The sequence below is a fragment of the Danio rerio genome, chromosome 20 (genome assembly GCF_049306965.1).
Source record: "Danio rerio strain Tuebingen ecotype United States chromosome 20, GRCz12tu, whole genome shotgun sequence".
NCBI classification, from domain to species: domain Eukaryota; kingdom Metazoa; phylum Chordata; class Actinopteri; order Cypriniformes; family Danionidae; genus Danio; species Danio rerio.
Window position 1 is genome coordinate 39,471,562 of NC_133195.1, and position 19,667 is coordinate 39,491,228.

Below are 19,667 nucleotides of genomic sequence, written 5' to 3' on the forward strand. Positions count from 1 at the left end.
TCTCGAGGTGGAAAAATAAGGTTTTGAGTCGATGAAGTTTTTGCTCAACTTCCTCGTATTTGTGTACATTTCTCTCTCTCTCACCATTAGCCACATTCTCAGCAATATTGACAATTTCATTTGTTTTTCCTCAGCAGCGCTTTATGGAAGAGACAGAATGCCTAAACTGCTGCACGCCGTCCATTTTTATCTCTCAGGCATGTCATACATAATGAAGTATAGTAAGAGTGTGTGAAATAGGATTTGTGACACTGCGAGGAAGAATCGGTGCTGAGCAGACGTCCACAGAGCATGGCAGCTGGGGATTAGCAACTCAACAGTGGAAATGAGACCAGATTCCTCCATCTTTCCTGCTTAATTCCTACCTGTCCTGACAGCGTGAGAGGACAAAAGAATAATAAACATGGAAGTCATGGAATATAAAATCCCTATAGGACGAGAGGTTGTTGAAATAGGAATAAATCAAGAAAACGTATTAGCATGCAGAACTGCTAAACCCCACACTGTATAATATGCTGCGAGTTATTTTAATCCGATGTTGGGTCAAATATAGTGAAACCCAAGCTGAAAGTGCCATTTAAATGTAAAGTTTAACAAACTAATTTCAAAAGAAGTATGTGATATAATTGCACATGTCTGGGTCCCACCCGTAATCATTAGTATGCCGATTGGATCAATCCAAATTCACAATAAATATCCTGTCTAGCATTACTCCCTTACCTTCATTTTAGAGAACCCCACCATCCACCTCATCTCCCCCTTTACCAGGAAGAACTCTCAAGAACTACCTGATCTCATACCTTCTTACATGCTCATTGACCAGGCAGGAGCCCTGGGCTCAATTATCTCAGAGCTCAGGGTTCTCTCCCGGGACAAAGTTGCCAACCCTGCTAATATTATCAAGCAACATCGAAATGCAAACTCTTGAATTATTATTAAGTGCAATTATTTTATATTAAATCTGGATAAAAATAAAAATAATAACTGACACTTTCTAACCCAATGATTAGCTTAAAGCTAGGGTTAGGGTGTCCATATTTAAAGCAATGTTGGGTTTAAGTGTATAGGTAAATCCTACATGCTAATACTTCTGTTTTCTTGTTGTTCTATAAGGACAACCCCAAATGTTTGGTTAAAAAGTGTCATTTAAAATGTTATACAAAAGAAATTTCGTAAAATGTCCATATTTGAACCAATGTTTGGGAAAAACATCCCAGCATTTTAAAAAGTGTAACGCTGAAGCAGTCAGAAGACATTAAATTATGTAGCATATTTGTATTTTAACAAAACCATGCACAACAGTTGGGTTAACCTCAATCATGTAAATCAAAGTAAAAAAAACTAATTTGTGTTAGTGTACACATTTGGTGCCATGACCCGGATGGGAGTGAAGTTTAAGGGGGTGAGTGTAACAGAGGCCAGCTAGTAAAATACTGTGCAGGTAAACCTCACTTCTCTGACCTCTAAAAGGTTTAAAAGGTTTAATAAATTTATTACTTTTTATTTAGTATATTAAGGTTTTAGTTATGATACTCTGCTGGATACTACCAAAATAATTCCGCAGATTATTACCAAAATTGTCCGCAAAAATAGCAAAAAAAAGTTAGCAGATTCCGTCTGCCCTTGGTTATATGTAGGGAAAGACTAGACTTTATAGTTTATATCTGGGGTCACCAATCTCGTCCTTGGAGGTCCGGTGCCCTGCAGGGTTTAGCTCCAACTTGCCTCAACACACCTGCCTGGGTGTTTCCAGTATAACTAGTAACACCTTAATTAGCTTGTTCAGGTGTTTGATTAGGGTTGGAGCTAAAATCTGCAGGACACCGGACCTCCAGGCAGGCACGTGCACACATAGGGCTCAACCTGTGCAGTGCACATGCCCTTTTTAGTCTTGGATAGAAAGTGCCCTTCCAAAATGATCAAAAGTGCCCCCACAACGCGACACACCCTCGGTCCCGCCCTTGAGTAGGCGCGCGATAAGACCACTCTTGAGTATCTGGCATCTTTTGGACGGTCTCTACACGGGCCTGCCTCCAGGAACAATTTTGGTAATCCCTGGTTTATATTGACGGTTGCTCACAACTGGACAATGACAATTCTGATCATTCAATCTTTAAATAAGTGATATCAAAGCATTTATCTAACAGTGGCCTGTGCTTGTTCTTTTTTTTCCCTCTACAACATAATTTGTATGCTTAAAGGTACAAGGTGAAGGTGAAATATGCATTTTTAATCAATGTTTGACATAATCTCAAACAAAACACAAAGAGAAGGTGGGACATAGTGTGGCTCCTTCCCCTTTTTTAAAACAGCCAATAGTATATTGCTTCATCACCGCTCTGCCAGTGAGAGTGGTTGAGCTTAAACACATCAAATAAAAAGCAAATGAGAAGCATCTTAAAGGTAGCGGGGCATGTCATATACTAGAGAGAATTTGATCGTCATGATTTGATGGAAAACCAAAGTATGAGTTGGCGTGAATAAAACCGTTGATCCATTTAGGTGGAAGTGACAAACTACAAGCTTTACATGTTTATATCAGTCTTATATCTTCTAAATGTAAAATTTGTCATGGTTTTGGAGCAGATTATCTTATAGATATTATGAAAACTAGCAATACTGATACTAACATCTAAATAACTTTATTTTAATTTCATGGGACCTTTAATTATTTTCAATGAAGCGAATTCCACATTTATTAAAATGAAAGATTTATCCATTGGTCCAACATTTACATTTGCAGAATTCCCGAAATAATATTAAGTTTTAAAATTAACCTTTTTGTTTTCATATGCATCAGTTAAGTTAATCTGCACGGCGCACGCTCTTATTTAAGTGTTGTTCTTAATGCAAGTAACTCAGGCCAGATCTGGCATACATTTAGTCAAAAAAAATTTTTTTACAAATAAATAAAATTAATAATAATAATAATAATAATACAAAAAATTATAAAAAATAAAATTAAACAAAATAAATTAAATAAATATTATATTAAATAAAAAGTAAAATATAAAATATATATTTTAAAATGTAAAAAATGAAATTAAATAAATTTAAATTAAGTAAAAAAATAACTAATTAATTTCTTTTAATAATTTAAAAAATGAATAAAAAATAAAATAAAAAAATAAAAGTAAAATAAAAATAACTAAAAATAAATACATGAAGAAAATAAAAAACTTTAAAAAATAATTAATAAATGAAACAAAATAATAAAAAATACATTATATACATAAATAAAATTAAAATATAATAAAAAAATAAAAAAAATAGACAAAACAAAACTATGCACAAGCATTTCACCACTTCACACATCATTATTTTCTTTTTCTCTTCCTGCAATAAATCCACATCCTGAATTTGTCTTTTCATGTCATCTGCTCAAGCCATGTCATTAATGTGGCCCATTTCAGGTGCTGGCGTCTTCATATTATAGCAGATACCTTATCCCATCTTCAGTCTACTTTAACATTCGTTTCCATTCACAGATCGACTGTAGGCCACATATTTCAGCACAGAAAGCCCACTGTGCATCTCAGTTGTCCTCTCTCAAAAGCCATTACCAGAGGAGAGGAGAGCAGGTGTGCAGGCCAATGAGCGAGGAGACCCCACAGCAAGGCGGAGGCTCGGTAATTCACTTTTTCCATCTCCATGAACTTAGGTGATTATGATAAATATGGTATTTTTCTGCAAGGGGCCCATTTGCAGTGAAGCATTTACAAAACAAATGCAGAGTAGGGCAACGGAAGCCGGACCCAAAGCTGGGAAGCCAGCGCCTTTCTCTTGATTTTCTCATTTGCTTTTATCACTGCTGTCCACAGGCTATTCTTTATACCTGAGTAGAAAACAGGCCAGCTTTTAGATTAGCCTCGATTTCATTGCATTAGTGGGGTGTTTTGATTAAGACACCTAACCTGAGGGTGCTGCCATCCCATAATGAGGTGAAGGAAAGACTGGCTAGAACAATACTAGCAACTAAACTAGAGAAAGAAGAGATTTATTTATTTATTTTTTGACATTCTGCTAGTTGTTTTCCAAGAGCTGTGTGCCAAATGTCTCTTTTTGGAGCTGGAAGATGAGGAGAATTTGAATAATGAGGACACAGTCATGACTACAAAAGTGCACTTGTTATTTTCTGCTTCTTTGCTAAGGGTTGCTATTTGGTGAAACAAGTACTCTTGATGTTAAAATGTAGTTGTGCCTCAAACACCTTTCACTTTGAAAATATACTTCAAAAAAGAACAACGTTTGAGAAATACTGACGTTAAAAATGCTTCGTAGTTACTAGGATGAACATAAATATATACGATTGAGAAGATATACATGATACCACTGATATCTACATGTAAAGTGTCAATAATAGGCTTAAAGTTATGTTACACAAACATAAATGCATAGATACACAAATACATACTGTACAAGCCCTCTACTGCACACATTATGATAAAATTAAAAATTTGACTGTTTTTCTTTTCTTATAATGGCTTAGCTTGCGTTGTGTTATATAAGAGCTGTAAACATTGCTTTTTTTAAGGTACTTTATGATATGTTGCCATATGGCAACAATGTTCAACAATGGATCTAACTTAGAAATTTCTAATTTAGAACTTTCCTCAATTAATATTTTTGTTGTTTGAAATGATTTATTCAGTGTTGCAGCATTATAAGCTTTACTACAGAACTTATAAACAACACCTTATACTTTTTTTTTTTTTAAGTTCCCAGGTTCTGCTGGCTGCAATCTCCGAATTTAGTTTTTTGGTTCAATTTGGAACTTCCCCAGCCATTGCAGAGCCCGGGGGACCAGCATACTAGCTCTAGCTTGGTCTCCGCTGGTCCTATACATACTTTCTAACAACTGATATTCCAACAACTTTCATTTGTTCCATTCTTTGTTGTTGAATATTATTTAAAACAAACATAATATTCTATTATCATGTACTGTATACTACATACAGTCTGTCAGAAATCGAGCCACAGAAAAACACTGCACGTCATGTGACTTAACCAAAGCACATTGTAAGAATTGAAATATTACAAATATTCTGATATCTTTGACAATTCAAAACATGAGCTGAAGACAGGGCCAATGGACTCCACAACCCACCAGGGGGGAATGCGTGAAAAACCAGTTCCTGCTGCATTTGCATCTGACTATGCTGAGACTCAGCTTCATCCCCCCAACTCACACATATGGTCATTTCAATGTTTCAATGTTTTAGACTAACCAAACTGACTTTAACTATCATGTTTGATATCATTTGAAATGTCTCAGTGCGATTGGTACAATGGTCTCATTCTCTCAGAAATAGACATAATCAGAACAACAAATATATAACTTCAGGCATCTTTTGAACCACTGAGAGGGGTGTGCCACTAAGTGTGTATGCCTTTTGTTCACACCCCCTTCCTTGAGGGAATTCTTGGATTATTTAAGGTAAGGTCTAAGAAAAACTCAGCGCGATTCTGCCTAACCAGATCAGCCCATAACATGGCTTGTTCCATGTTATGTATATTTCAAAGTCAGGAATGCATCTTTTTCATCTTGGATTTATCTTTGATAATTTGATGTTTTGTATTGATCATTTATGAATTGACTGATTGAATTGGCATAATATATTTACCTGACTAATAAATTGTAATGTTTGACCATATTTTGCTCACTCTGTAATTATTAATTCAAGTAGATTACGCTGTATCCTTGTTTCCGCACGTCTTGCGTCAGGTCAGTAGACGGACTAAAATCCAATTGAGATGGAGCATTGGGCACACTAATTGTGTTTTAGCGATCCGGCTGACTCTTGATATTGATTCATGTGTACTTAGGTGGAAAGGGCGATAACTTCCGTCTAGGTCAACAAGGTGTTGCACGACTAACCTAGATTGGGTACCCGACCTTTGTTTGAAGGTAATATTATTCTAAATTAAGTTCATATGGGAAACCATGGGCTTGGTGAAAACCAAAGTTACTATAGAGTCCAGTAGTCGGGTACATTTATATTAATGCCCTAACCTCTAATTAGAAATGATGATTGTCTTAACTCAAAGGTGTACATCTAAGCGGGACTAACTAAAGTATTTTAGAACGAGCGCGCTGGTAGCGGCCATCTAAAGTATTAGTCAATTTACCTCTGTTTAATATTCAAGACTGACCGGAGTGTGACCGTGAGGGACGCCTTCGGCCGAGGCGATTTCTCTGAGCGACATGAGCACCCGAATGAACGGATGTAATAGTTACTAGTGAAGACAAACGGTTCAAACATTTATCTAAATTACATATTGATATAATCTTCTTAATGTTTTATAATTGGAGTCAGATAAAACGAGGATAAATATATTAATATTCTAAACCACCTCATACTAAAATTGGAGTCAGATATGAGTTAAGTTTAATATAAATCAACATTGATCACTGGAAAGACCGAACATGCAGTGAACCTTCATCCACCAGTGGACACCGGCATTGGACCAACTGGGTGGACCTTACAACATCATTGGCTAAACTAAGGTCTTCTCTTTCCAACAAAAAACAGAAGGTTGGTCTTAAAGAAACAGTGGCAGGGAAATGAACATAAATATCGATTATTGATCTAATCAGTAAGACATAAGCACTTCATACTCATTTTATTTGCTTTCAGAGAGTAGTTCACTGGGAATCCTACCAGGGGGTGTGAGTCTCTCTACCATTGCAAAGAGAGTGCGAGCATTATTTAGATTGCTGTTTATAAGGCTTGAAAAGAAAGTCTGCTTAGGCTCAATACTTTCGCGGGCTGAAAAGTTTGGAAACCCCTGGTTTAGGGGAAACTTGAGGTTGTCCTGAAGAGCTGTTTGCAGACATCTCGGCTTTATGTGTCAATAAGGTCTATTTTGTCTGGTATTCAAAACCTCCAGTCTGACCGTGGTTAATGAATGGAAAGGCCAGGTAACTACAACAAGCAATCAAGGCCCCATAATTCTCAACCGTAAACAAACAGAAAAGACCATGTGAATCACAAAATTCAGAAACTGTTCATTTTTTACAGTGTGTACCTGCTAAAAAATGACAACCCATTCCGAAGCTCAATACAAAAATTAGCTAATGGGACTTTTACATTTAAGGTGCAGTAGGTGATCTGCCAAAATGCTAACCGCTTAGCATATTATCTTCGGACGGCGGGGAGGGACTGTGATTCAAAGCCACACCCCCTGATATCGCGAGCGCGCACCGCATCACAACAGCAGACAGAAAACTCACTAGTTCATGTCATTCGCCAGTTAGTTAGTGCCAGCGCCGTGCAGAAATTACATTTATTACTTTGCCACATTTACATGCTATTTCAGAGTGAATATTCAGAGTAGCATGGTAAACAGTATAGGAAGGCTGTCATTGTTCAAAAATGAGCCAATGTGAATATAAAAGCAACTTCAGCTCAATAAAGCAGTTAGGCAGAATAGCTCTATTTACTGATGTTTTGTTGTTAAACTAAATAAAAATCTACATTATAGATGCTGTCAAAGGACCTTATGAAACAGAAAATAATCACATCAATCTTTCAACGGGAGATTTCAGTGGCTGAACAACACGTCTGTGCATATAAGTCATTCATAACACAACACAATCTAACATAAGCTTAGCCTGACTAGGTTTTAAAACAACATTACCTGTCTAACAGTAATACTTCAGCCTTGATGTCCTTCTTCCTCCAGCGTGCTAAAGTAACTCCAATATTGATTCAGGTTTTTAAAAGTTTCAATTCAGCATTTGATTTCTCCCGGTCTGTCTCAAGACCGCGCGGCCGCTTTAAGGGCAAATTATACCCGCGCCTGGCTTTACAGTAATCGCCCCAAGCTCGTCTATCCTTCGGCGCCTCCGGCTCCGACTCAGCATCGGCGAGCGGCCCGCAGCTCGCTCGCGCACATGCGTTTGTGATGCAGACGGACACGCGCTAATGGTGGATCTGCGTGAACAGATGTGCAGACGTCCGAATCTACATATGCTGACAGACAGTCTGACCTGCTTATCGGAGTTATGGGAGATGTCGGCCCGACTCTATTTAATTGGATGAACATTTTTTAGTTGTATGCTTTACCCAAAATATAAAAATACATATAAACACATTTAGATCATTTACTGTAATCATTACTATTGGACTGTGAACAGACTTTCAACCAGCACAACAAAAAATGTTTCAGAAGACAATCACCTACTGCACCTTTAATGTGTGTCATGAAAGTGAAAGCCTACATATAATCAGTTTACAAAAGCCAAGCTCTTGTCTCAGCTTCAGCAAAACCACTGGACATTCATCACTGGTATGGTAATCGTCCGGATCTAATCTGTTCTTAGCCTTTTTTTCAGCTGCTCCTAGGCTTACAGCACAGAGTATTAGGTTTAAAAGTCCTGCAAATCAAAAAAAAAAAGTGTTTCACAGTCTAGAAGAGATAAACTGATGTTTGGGAAGGAAAGTAGTACCTCTGGGCATTTTCATTAGGCCTCCACTCAGCTCAAGCCAGCCCAGACATGGGTGGCTTCCTCATCCATGTCCTCACACATCCTGTATGGGCTTATGGACACAGTTAATGTGGCGCCTTCGGGGAGACTCAGGATTTGCAGTGAGTCAAAGATGAAGGTGGAAGTAGAAACGGCTCTGACGACGACGACTCCCGATGCGGACTAGTGAGTCAAAATGTGCTAATAGGTTGACGGAGGCCCGAAGAGAAGTCCAATCTTGTTACACCCACACTCACACTGTGCTCATTATCACCCGTAACACTGGAGGACCAGCGACTAAATGAGGGTGCTTACACATGCAACTAATAGGCAGATCTGTAAACGTCCATTTCATAAACACAGGCGAGAAGTCAAGCAAACGTTATCTGCTTCTAAATGGTGCAAATGTGATGTGTAAAATCTCTGGATACAAATGCCTGCATGAAATCTGGAGTAAAACACTAAACAGCTGTGTAGCTGCAAGGTTATGTTAGAATTTCAGTTAGGCACATGGAAAAGTGCTTAATCAGGAGTGCTGCCTTTAACTGCCTTTCTACACCTCCCTTTCATCATCTGTTCAATACTTTTTCCCTGCTTCATTTCATTTTACTATGCATAACTTTATTTGTAATCTGATTAGATTTGTTTTCTTGGCATATATGGATTTCTTTGGTTGCCATCAACATCTGGGGGCATCTTAACTGTAAGTCAACGGCACTTTTAGAAATATGTTTTCTGAGAAAAATGGTGACGTGTTTAATATTTATTTTCCTTGCTGTACAGGCATCTAGTTGACAAATAGGCAGAAAGAGCTTTTTGTAAAACAACATTTTTGAAAAAAAGAATTGATATATTTATGTACTGTATTTATGTAGTTTGAAGTTCATCTTTAAGGAAAAAAGAGGTCACAGACCTTATCAATTATCTCAGTTTTTTTTATTTTTTTTTATTTTTTTTATAATTATAACCATTTTATTAATTCAGCATTTTGGGCCCTATCATACACTCGGCGCATTAAGGTGCATGACGTGTTTCTATGACAGGTTGACCATAATTTTTAGTGATAGGAAGTTCGGATTATTTTACTGACTCGGATCTCTGAGTCTCGTTCATCGAGATGAGCAAATCTTTTTTCGAGTCATTTCGTTTATTTGGTTCAATTTGCCAAAATATTAATAAAATGTTACGAATTGCTTCCAAACACATCTACATCTACTCCAAACGGTTGATCACACGACAAATAAGTCATAAATACAATACTATAACAAGGAGAAAATATAAATTCAATGTTTACTTGCTCTTTTGTCTATGAAGGTATTGTTGTCTCTTTGCTCAGCTCACCTCTTCATGTCTTCAAATGTCAGAGGTTCGTTCACGTTACACTAAGAGCCACATATAATCTTAACCAATGTACACAGTCTGTGTCGATAGGAGCCATGATAATTAATTCACCTTTCAAGTCTTCTGGTTCTTGAGTCGTTCGTTCATCACGTAATAAAATGACTCAAACCCGATAGAGGACTCGAGAGATGAACGGTTCAATTCTTTTTCCGGCTCTAAACGCATATGATTGGCCCGTGATGAATAAATGACTCAGACCCGATAGAGGACTCGAGAGATTAATAGATCAATTCTTTTTCTGGCTCTAAACGCATATGATTGGCTTTTGCCTTTCCGCGATGAACAACTCAAAAGACTTAAAATGAACAATACCACCTGCACAAATGTGCGCGCACGCAGATGAACGAATCACTCCCTGAGAGGACTCGTAGTTCCCGAGTCATATTGAAGATTCGTTAAAAATGAACGAATCGTTCATGAACGATCCATCACTAATATTTTTCACTTTTTTCAAAACGTTGTTTAAATAGCAAATCCATTTTTGCCACTTTGTGGACTCATGGGTGTTTCAGTCTAGATAAGAGGTGTGTTGAGGCGCATTGTTGGCACGTTGCTATTTTGAGGAACTCTCTGTTTTTTATTCCGTTTATTCATGACAAAATGCTTTTGTATAATGGTATTGTTAGTAGTAGTAGTAATATTTATAAAATGCATATTTTTTATTATATATTATATATATTTTATTATATATTATTTGTTTTATTAAAAACAAGCTTAGATTTGCCCACCTTTCAGCTTTTGTACCATATGGGCATGGCATGTGTATTTGGATACAACTCAGTTTTTTGACCAGACTTTGTTATTATTGTTCATTTATTCGTTTGCTGGGAATTAGAACTGAATTTAGTAATAGTTTTAAAAGGAATCTTTGCGCTAAACAATAGAAATCAATTATGTAGGCTAATGGATGTCTGTGCGTACAACACGTTTTCTTATCCACGAAAGAGAGAAAGTGAAAGTGAAGAATAAGGAGGCTCATTCTTGCGCTGCAGATGGTCTGTTTAACTGTTTTCTCGCTAGTGAAGTGTTCAGTGTTTTTACTTATAAAATCCACCATGTAAATAGCGAATGCTCCAAGGCACGATGCAACGGACTCTTAAAGTGAATGAGAAATGAGACTCTGATTGATTTATTCTCAAAACACACCTATAACTCATTAGGAGAATAAGCTCAACCCCCATGCACCACGGCGCAAAGTGGATTTTTCTGTCCTTAAAATGGCAAAAGTGGACTCTGACACGCCCTTAATGCTTTTGCGCCCTGCGCTTTGGACTTTGTGCCTAGATCGTCAAAATAGAGCCCATAGTGTCAAACCAAAGGACATGGCTTTCAGTGACAAAATGTTTTAAGTTCGTACTTATAAATTTATAAAATAAGGCCTAAGGTATTTATTATTGAATTTATGATTTTTGTTCACACCAGGACAGTTTTGAGAGCTTGAGTAACAAAATCCTTTTTTAAATTTACTGGAATTGTAATAGAATGCCAAACGTCATGTGCATTGCATTTCTGTTGTTTGCTGACTGATTTAAAAAAAAAATAATAAAGAGATTTTATTGTTATATTCACTTACTGTAAAGCATTAGAAAAAGAAAACTATTAACATTACAAGTGAAACAATATTGTGAAATAACTAGATAAGCATTCAAATATGGCTTGTTAAAATCAGGTGAACAATTTGTAAAATCCCTTTTAGTGATTAAAATGACTCCAACGTTAGACTATAAAACAAATAAAATAACTGAAATAATAAATAAAACAAGCAAATAATAAACAAAATAATAATAATAATAATAAATTAACATTAACAAACAAAAAACAAATAAATAAATATTTATTATACTATATATATATATATATATATATATATATATATATATATATATATATATATTTATATATACACACACACACATAATAATAATAATAAATAAATAATAGAAGTAATAATATAATAAAACAACTAAATAAAAAAGCAACTGAATAAATAAATATTTATTATAGTAAATATTATATTTACTTTATAATATTTATATAGTAATAGTAATAACAGAAATAATAAATAAAACAAATAAATAAGTAAAATTAACAACACCAATAATAATGATAATAAAATATTAACAAACAAACAAAAAATAAAATATTATAGTGTGTGTGTGTGTATGTGTGTGTGTGTGTGTGTGTGTATAAATAAATTTGAATAGAAAATAATAAATTTTTTATCAGAAATAATAAATCAAATAAATTAATAAATAATATTAACACTAATAATGATAATAATAAATTAACAAACAAACAATTGAATTAATAAATAAAAAATATATGTTAAGATATATTCAAAAAATATATACTCTAAAAAATAAAAAATAAATACATGAATTAAAATACATACAATTCATAATTTTTAGATTTGGTGTCTAATTTGTATTAGTAAAATCTCACTCCTTCATTTTAGTTTGATTTGCTCATCCCCCAATGATGGTTAATTTTGGGGTTGGGGCATGCCGTCCCCCCCCAAAAAAAAAAAAAAAAAAAAAAAAACATACAATTTGGAATCAACAAGAATGTCATCACACAAATTTGTACAAATTCACTTTTCTGACAATACTGAAAACTTGCCTTTATAGTGAGTAAACGGCAGAAAAAAACTATTCTAAGTGAAATAATACGATGAAATAATTAGACTGCTCACATATTTCTTGTTAAAACAGGTGAGCAAATAATAATGGCACTTAAGAACGACTCCAGTGTGAGTTATGACTCGATGCTATTATTTGCATCTTAACCTCACTGCTCATTATCCATGCATTTGCATATAACCTTCATTAAATGTTGTAAGAATCCTTCCTAGACTACGTACAAATGTGTTCTCAATGATCCAAACATCACAATGTACTACAATGGATTTCAATGTGGCAAATGTAACCCGATTGCAAATTACCCAACAACAACAACAACAAAAAAAGCGATCAAAAACACTCATTCCAGCAAAATGCTTGAAGTAATTACTGCGTTCCATTGCTCCTATATAGTATTATTGATTATCAGTACATTTCCATCAAGGTGAACTTGCCGCATGTATAAGGACACTAGTTAATAGACTAGAGCGGCTGTATATTCAAAAGCCTCACTGCTGGCTTTAACCACTAAAGCTAAATTAAAAAGCACCGGCCATGAGTGAATACAAGGAAAAGAGAGCAAAATAACAAAAGTGACGGAGGAGAGGAAACGTGGTGGGCTGGAGATAAAGTGCTGATCCAGCAGAAAGTGTCCTGCACAGATTTGCTCATGCAATGGACAAATGAGAGCTGAGTCCAGACACACAGAGCCGCTGCAGCTGGGTCTCACTTCACATTTTATTTAAACACTCAGCCAGTAAAATATATATATATAGATTGTGCTTGTTCTAAAGGTATTCATACAGTATATACAGTTATAATCAGAATTATTAGCCCTCCTTTGAATTTTTTTTCTTTTTAAAATATTTCCCAGATGATGTTTAACAGAGTAAGGAAATTTTCACAGTATGTCTGATAATATTTTTTCTTCTGGAGAAAGTCTTACTTGTTTTATTTCAGCTACAATAAAAGCAGTTTTTATTTTTTTAGGAAACATTTTATGGTCAAAATTATTAGCCCCTTTAAGCTATATTTTTTCGATAGTCTACAGAACAAACCATCATTTTACAATAACTTGCCTAATTAAATGTGACTTTAAGCTGTATAGAAGTGTCTTAAAAAATATCTAGTCATATATTATTTCCTGTTATCATGGCAAAGATAAAATGATTCAGTTAATAGAAAGGACTTATTAAAACTATTATGTTTAGAAATGTGTTGAAGAAAAATTGGAGAAAAAAATAAACGGGAGCTAATAGTTTGGGGGGCTAATAATTCTGACTTTAACTGTAGTGTGGTTTAGGTTCTTAAATTGTACATATTTAACAAGATTCTTTTTTATCTATACTATGAATTGAGGAATATAAGAAACATAAATGTTTGCAAAACTCATTTACATCTGATAAGTACGGAACCCCGGAGGATAAGTGACTATTTTGTAAGACATTTTTCAAACATTTTTGAATAAATGAGACACAAGTTCATATGAATTATAGCTACGACTATGCCAAATCATAATTTGCTACAATAATAATTTACTTTAATTGTAAAAAAGTTCAGATAAGTGTTAAGTTAATATTTAAGAATGAAATAATCTATATATTTTTTGTTTTACTTGAAAGAACTTCTAAAAAAAACAAGATAAAAAAAAACTCAAGACTATAAATCTATGTTGGAAGCTTATAAAGTATAATTATCAAGTTTATCAGTGGATGTCTTATGATTTATTGTTGGCTGATGTTTAGATTTGTCAGATTTGAGTTTTATTAAGTCCTTTAATTTAGTTTTTGTTTAAAAACATGGCACTAATGGGGTGATTTTTTTTTTTAATAAAATAATAATAACAATAATAATAATGAATAAATAAAAAACAAACACATAAATATTTATTATAGTAAATATTGTGTTTACTATTTATTATTTATATAGTAATAGTAATGACAGCAATAATAAATAAAATAAACTGTATTAACACCACCAACAATAATAAAAATTATTATAAACAAAAAAACTAATTTTATTATTGTAAATATTATATATATAATATTTATATAGTAATGTTAATAGCAGAAATTATAAATCATAATGAATAAATACATGGAAATGGAAAAATCTAAACATTTAAAAGAAAATAATAATTCAGATCATAAAAAACATGAATATATTATGTTCCATGTGAATTATTTATACAATTAAATGTATTTCCTTTTTAAAACATTATATTTGCTATAATACATGAATGCTATTACTGTATAAAAAAATTTTTTCCACCTTTAACAATTATGACAGTTTTTTCAACTAACAAGATGCCATGTTTTAAGATGTTTGTACTATTTTTTGGGGCACAATGTTCACTTGTGTTTAGCGTAGATTTGTAGATATAGTAGTTATGTTCTGTGAAGATTTGTTATTTTTTATCACCTGTCAGTTTATGGAAGGAAAATGCTGTAAATTACAATATTTTTAGTTGAAATTTCAAAAGAAATTTGATAAGACCTATATAGAATAGAAAAGATATTCACATTTTCCTTAACCCATACATAGCTTTTTGCTTTTGGGAAATTTTACAAGAAAATATTACTTACTAAATCAATTTAAGTAAAGGGTTTTGCACTGTGTCCTGCATTCTAAAAACTGCAATTTGCCAGTGACATCCAATTCTGAGAACACAAACAAAAAAATGAACAGTGTCATCTAGTGGTTGCTTCAATAAGAACAACTTTCTCACCAATGACTCTCCTGTAATCAAATCAATGTACAACGACCAAAAAATAAAAACAGCTGTCTGCTTTGAAGGACACCTAAACAAATATTGAAACGCATTAGCCTGCACTGACCTCATTTGTGTATGTATAAATTAAGCTTATGACTCCTGATGACCCATGCTAATGACAAATTCCAGACTAAATTGCTTTTCTTTTTTTTCTTAGACTGCATTTAACCCATCAGTACGGTTTCGACAGTGCAGATAGTTAATCAGTAGCCACTCTACTTAATACTGTCAGCGACAGCAGTCAGAAACAAATCCTTACAGACTGCAGTGTAGGGTGTTTCTCTGATGGCGAAGATCAATGAGTGATCATGGGTAAATCAATGTGCTCTGGGGCTCTGCAAACGTCTCAAGAAAAAGTGAACTCTGTGTCAGTGGTTTGGAACCGGAATTAAAACATTTCAGTAACTAGACAATGGAAAAAGTAATCATAAAATCAGTCTTTAAGGTAAGAGACTGCAGATAAATGTCAAGTTTTTTTCCTAATGACTAATACTTTATTATTAACTTTATTCCATGTTTATCTATATCCTGAATGTTTTAAATAGGGGTGTGTTCATTGATAATTTCTCTGATTACATACAACCTTTAAAATTACAAATTAAAATTAATGTGTGTGTGTGTGTATATATATATATATATATACACACATACAACAGTTCTGTCTGGTTCTTGAATCTGATTGGCTGACAGCCGTGCCATAATCTGCAAACTACAGCACTCAAATTGCCTCTTTACCCTTATGTTTTACTCTGCCAACATAAAACGATAAGCAGAGGACACTCCACAACACAATGTACTTTTTAAGGCTTTTTTAGCCAAGAATGTAGTTGTTTAGATTGCAACTATACGATTTATTTATGATAGTGCCTATTTTAAAATATTTATAATTTCAGAGCACTGGATTCAGTGCATCGACCACCATCGACAGGCTGTCTGAGCAGACCAAAGAAAGTGATGGTTGACGTTCTGCCACAAGATGGCAACAGAGACCGCATAATGAGTCCTTAGGGGGAAAAAAAAAACAATTTCTCAGCGCAAGTTTTAAACTACAGCTGAACAAATCATTATAAATCAGGTAAGTGACATTTTGAGTCAATCTCTCTCTTTTGTATTTTGTAGTCCTGTGTTTATGCCACAGAAACTGGTAGTGTCTGCTTTGGCTTTTTTCTGGGTTATCTATTGTGAAATCCTTATTGCAACAGAGAAATACTATAAAATCTCTGTAGATTGATGGCATATCATGCTGTTCAGTCTTATCTTAAAATGTGAGCAAAAATCACCTGTTTTGTCATCAATTCAGACATTACGCTAGAGAATCATTCAAACACTAGCCACTAGCTCTAAAGTGATGTTGGTGAACTGGCAGCAGTTTCTGCAGTTCTGATGCCAGCTGCAGATGCGAAGGAATGGTGGAAAAAAGTAGTTTCCCATACAAAAGGGTATTTAGACTCTCCGTGTTTGATTGTTTTTTCTTTATACACAATATTATGTCGTCAAACTGTTGTATAAACGCAATATCACACTTGTAACAGTGCGATATGGCTGTATATCAGCACTGGTGGGGGGCATTGAGGCACTCGGCCTGCGGCCTTAGCCAATTTACGCCTCCTACCAGTGTCGATACAGCCAAATCCCACTACTACTCGTGTGATATTGATCATATAAAGCCAATTTAAAAACATTCAAATTACAGTTAAACATAAAAGAAAGGTATTAATAAAATATAATAATTTTTTTTTTTAATTACACCAAAAAAAAAAAAAGCTTAACATTTTGCTGTATTTTCTGAATTATGGAAGGATTAAAAGAGATTCTCAAAACCTCATTTGTAAAAACCTTTAACTTAAATATGTCAAATAAATTAATAAAGAAATACAAATGAAGGCAAAAAGAGAAAGAAACAAGAATTTTGTCTTTACCCAACGTTCAGATTATTATTATTTTTTTTGCTAGAAATAGATGCAAATTACAGCATGCTAGGGCTGGGTGAATAATCGAAAAGTAATTGTAATCGACATTCAGAACCTATAATCGATCAAATTTTCCATTTCCATTTTTTAAATTACTTTTCCTACTGTGTGTGGAGTCACGTGATCCCGCTCTGTAATGGCAGATTTTTACTTCTGCATCGAATGCACAGGTATGGTCCAGAGCAGCCTTCACGCAATCATATACCTGCGCACCTCTTAAAAAATTTTACTACACATTGTACATTTGCACCACATTAACAATGATTGGAAGTTGCGGCAGAGATGCCTTGAGGTGGCATATTTTCTATTACAATAAAATTATTCTTTACATGAAAATATTAGTTTACAGAAGATTCAAGAAATGCACTGTTTATAATATTGTATACAGAATATACAAGAATAATTTTATTTAGAAGAGATACTTCTTAAATTTTAAATGATTTATTTAGACTTTTTATTTAAAAAAGTGACTTTTCTTTTATTTCAGTTGTTCAACGTTGATGTTCAAAAAATACTCAGAGATAGTTGTTTGTGTACGTTTCCTTCAATTATTTTAAAATCAAGTAATGCTCCCTTCATTCAAAAATCTCTTGTAATATGTGAGCATATTTACAGTACAAAACCTGACAGTGAACTATGAGGGCAAAATAAATAAATTAAATAAATTAACAAAATAATCGTCCATTAATCGTAATCGAGTTCAAATGTTCAATTCATCAGGATTAAGATTTTAGGCCAAATCGGCTAGGCCTACAGCATACTTTATTTTAATGAAATAATGACTTTATTGCATATTTAACCATACCATTTTAGAAACTTGATGTTTATGTAATCAATCATCTGGTGAATTATGGCAAGAACTATTCGTTTATTTATTTATTTTAACCTGTTCAACTGTAGTGCCTTGCAGTAAATTGCATAAAAATGCCGAATTGAAGCTAAAAGATGAATATAAAAGAAACACATTTGTTGGTAGCAATTACATCGACTGCAGTTTAACTTCACCGCTGAATGACTCTTATTGAAAAAAAAAAAAAAGAAACTTTGGCTGAGGATGCATTTAATTGCTCATCTCTTATTTTGAAAGGATTTATTCCAAAAGAGGACTTCAAATTAGCATGCTGTAAGTGATGCAAGATCTCGGTGCGCTTTTATGCCAGAGATTTGTCTTCGCCTTTTGACATAAATGCGCTCAAAAGGTGATCTGTAGAGCTTAGAAAATCTCAAGGGAGCTTGTCACCGGCTTTAAAGATTGTCACAATGTTAAAAGTGTTACTAGGAGGAAAGCCATTCTTAAAATGTCATGAGGCTAGCCTGTCAGGGGAAAAAGAAAATGCATTTCTATACATAATATTAAATACTTTTTTTTAAATTGGCTTCACTGATAACATCTTAAGCAGATACAAATTAGTAAACAATATGTGACTAGATACATTAACTCCAAATAGCTTACAGTGGCCTACAAATGGCGTCAACACATCAAACCAGTTGTTTTTATTGTTCGGTCATCATCATCAGACACTGCATAGGCTTTGATTTGTTCGTGTGTAAAACTGGGTAACTCTAAAAGCCTTGACCATGCTCAGAAAATGTTCATTCAAAGGCATAAATGAATTTTTACAACACAACAAACCTAAATATATTACATAAAAAATGATATTAAACAAACATCAGCTGTATATTTACCTACCTTAACAGAACGGTTTCCACTTTCTGAGTTCAGGAACTATAACTCTGGAAACGGCGCCATCTAGTGATTGGGGTGTGAATACAGGAGGGAAATTTAATCAACGTGAAAAAGGCCTATGGTATAGCATTGAGTACCACTCATGAGACATAAAAACACTTAAACTGTCAGTTAAAGACCTTTTTTGATAATTAACCTATTATCAAAAAATTATATTGCATTGTATTTTGCTATTTATTTATAGTATTTGTTTTTATTTAATTTTTAATTAATTTATTTTTATTTTATTTTTATTTTATTTTTTTGCGGATGCTGCTATTTGGACTGCCTAGTTGATTAAGATGTTTCTATGATTGGTCATTTGTTTCTTTCTGTATTTTCTTATAGAGTATGATAATAATAATAATGATAAAGAAATTGAAATAAAAATAGCCTAGAGTACCTGACTGCTGCCTATCAAATGGGGCGATGTGTATCACATGACATTGGGACGTGTGTATGTAGTGCCACAGCATTATTATTTAATTTATTTTGTTTTATGTTTGACTTAGTTTATGTAGCAATAAAGAAATTAACTGTGTTAAAACGTCTCTCGTTCAAACTGTCCATTTATAAAGTATTTCAATTCCCTGAACCATTGTATCTTACAGGGAAGCATTGTATGTAGTCAATCTATACTTGCAAAACAAAAGAAAGCTTTGCAAAAAAAATAAAAATTAGCAAAAAAATAAAAAGAATGCAGTTCTCA

The 19,667-nt window shown here is 33.9% G+C and overlaps 1 protein-coding gene across 1 annotated transcript in view; it reads right to left on the reverse strand.

Annotated features, from left to right (window-relative positions):
• ptchd4 (patched domain containing 4) overlaps positions 1-18,982 on the reverse strand; it is a 149,291-nt gene extending 130,309 nt beyond the window's left edge. Inside the window, exon 1 of the mRNA XM_073932875.1 lies at positions 18,923-18,982. The gene's annotated coding sequence lies outside the window, so the exon portion shown is untranslated. The remainder of the gene's footprint in view (positions 1-18,922) is intronic.
• Between the last annotated feature and the right edge of the window lie 685 nt (positions 18,983-19,667).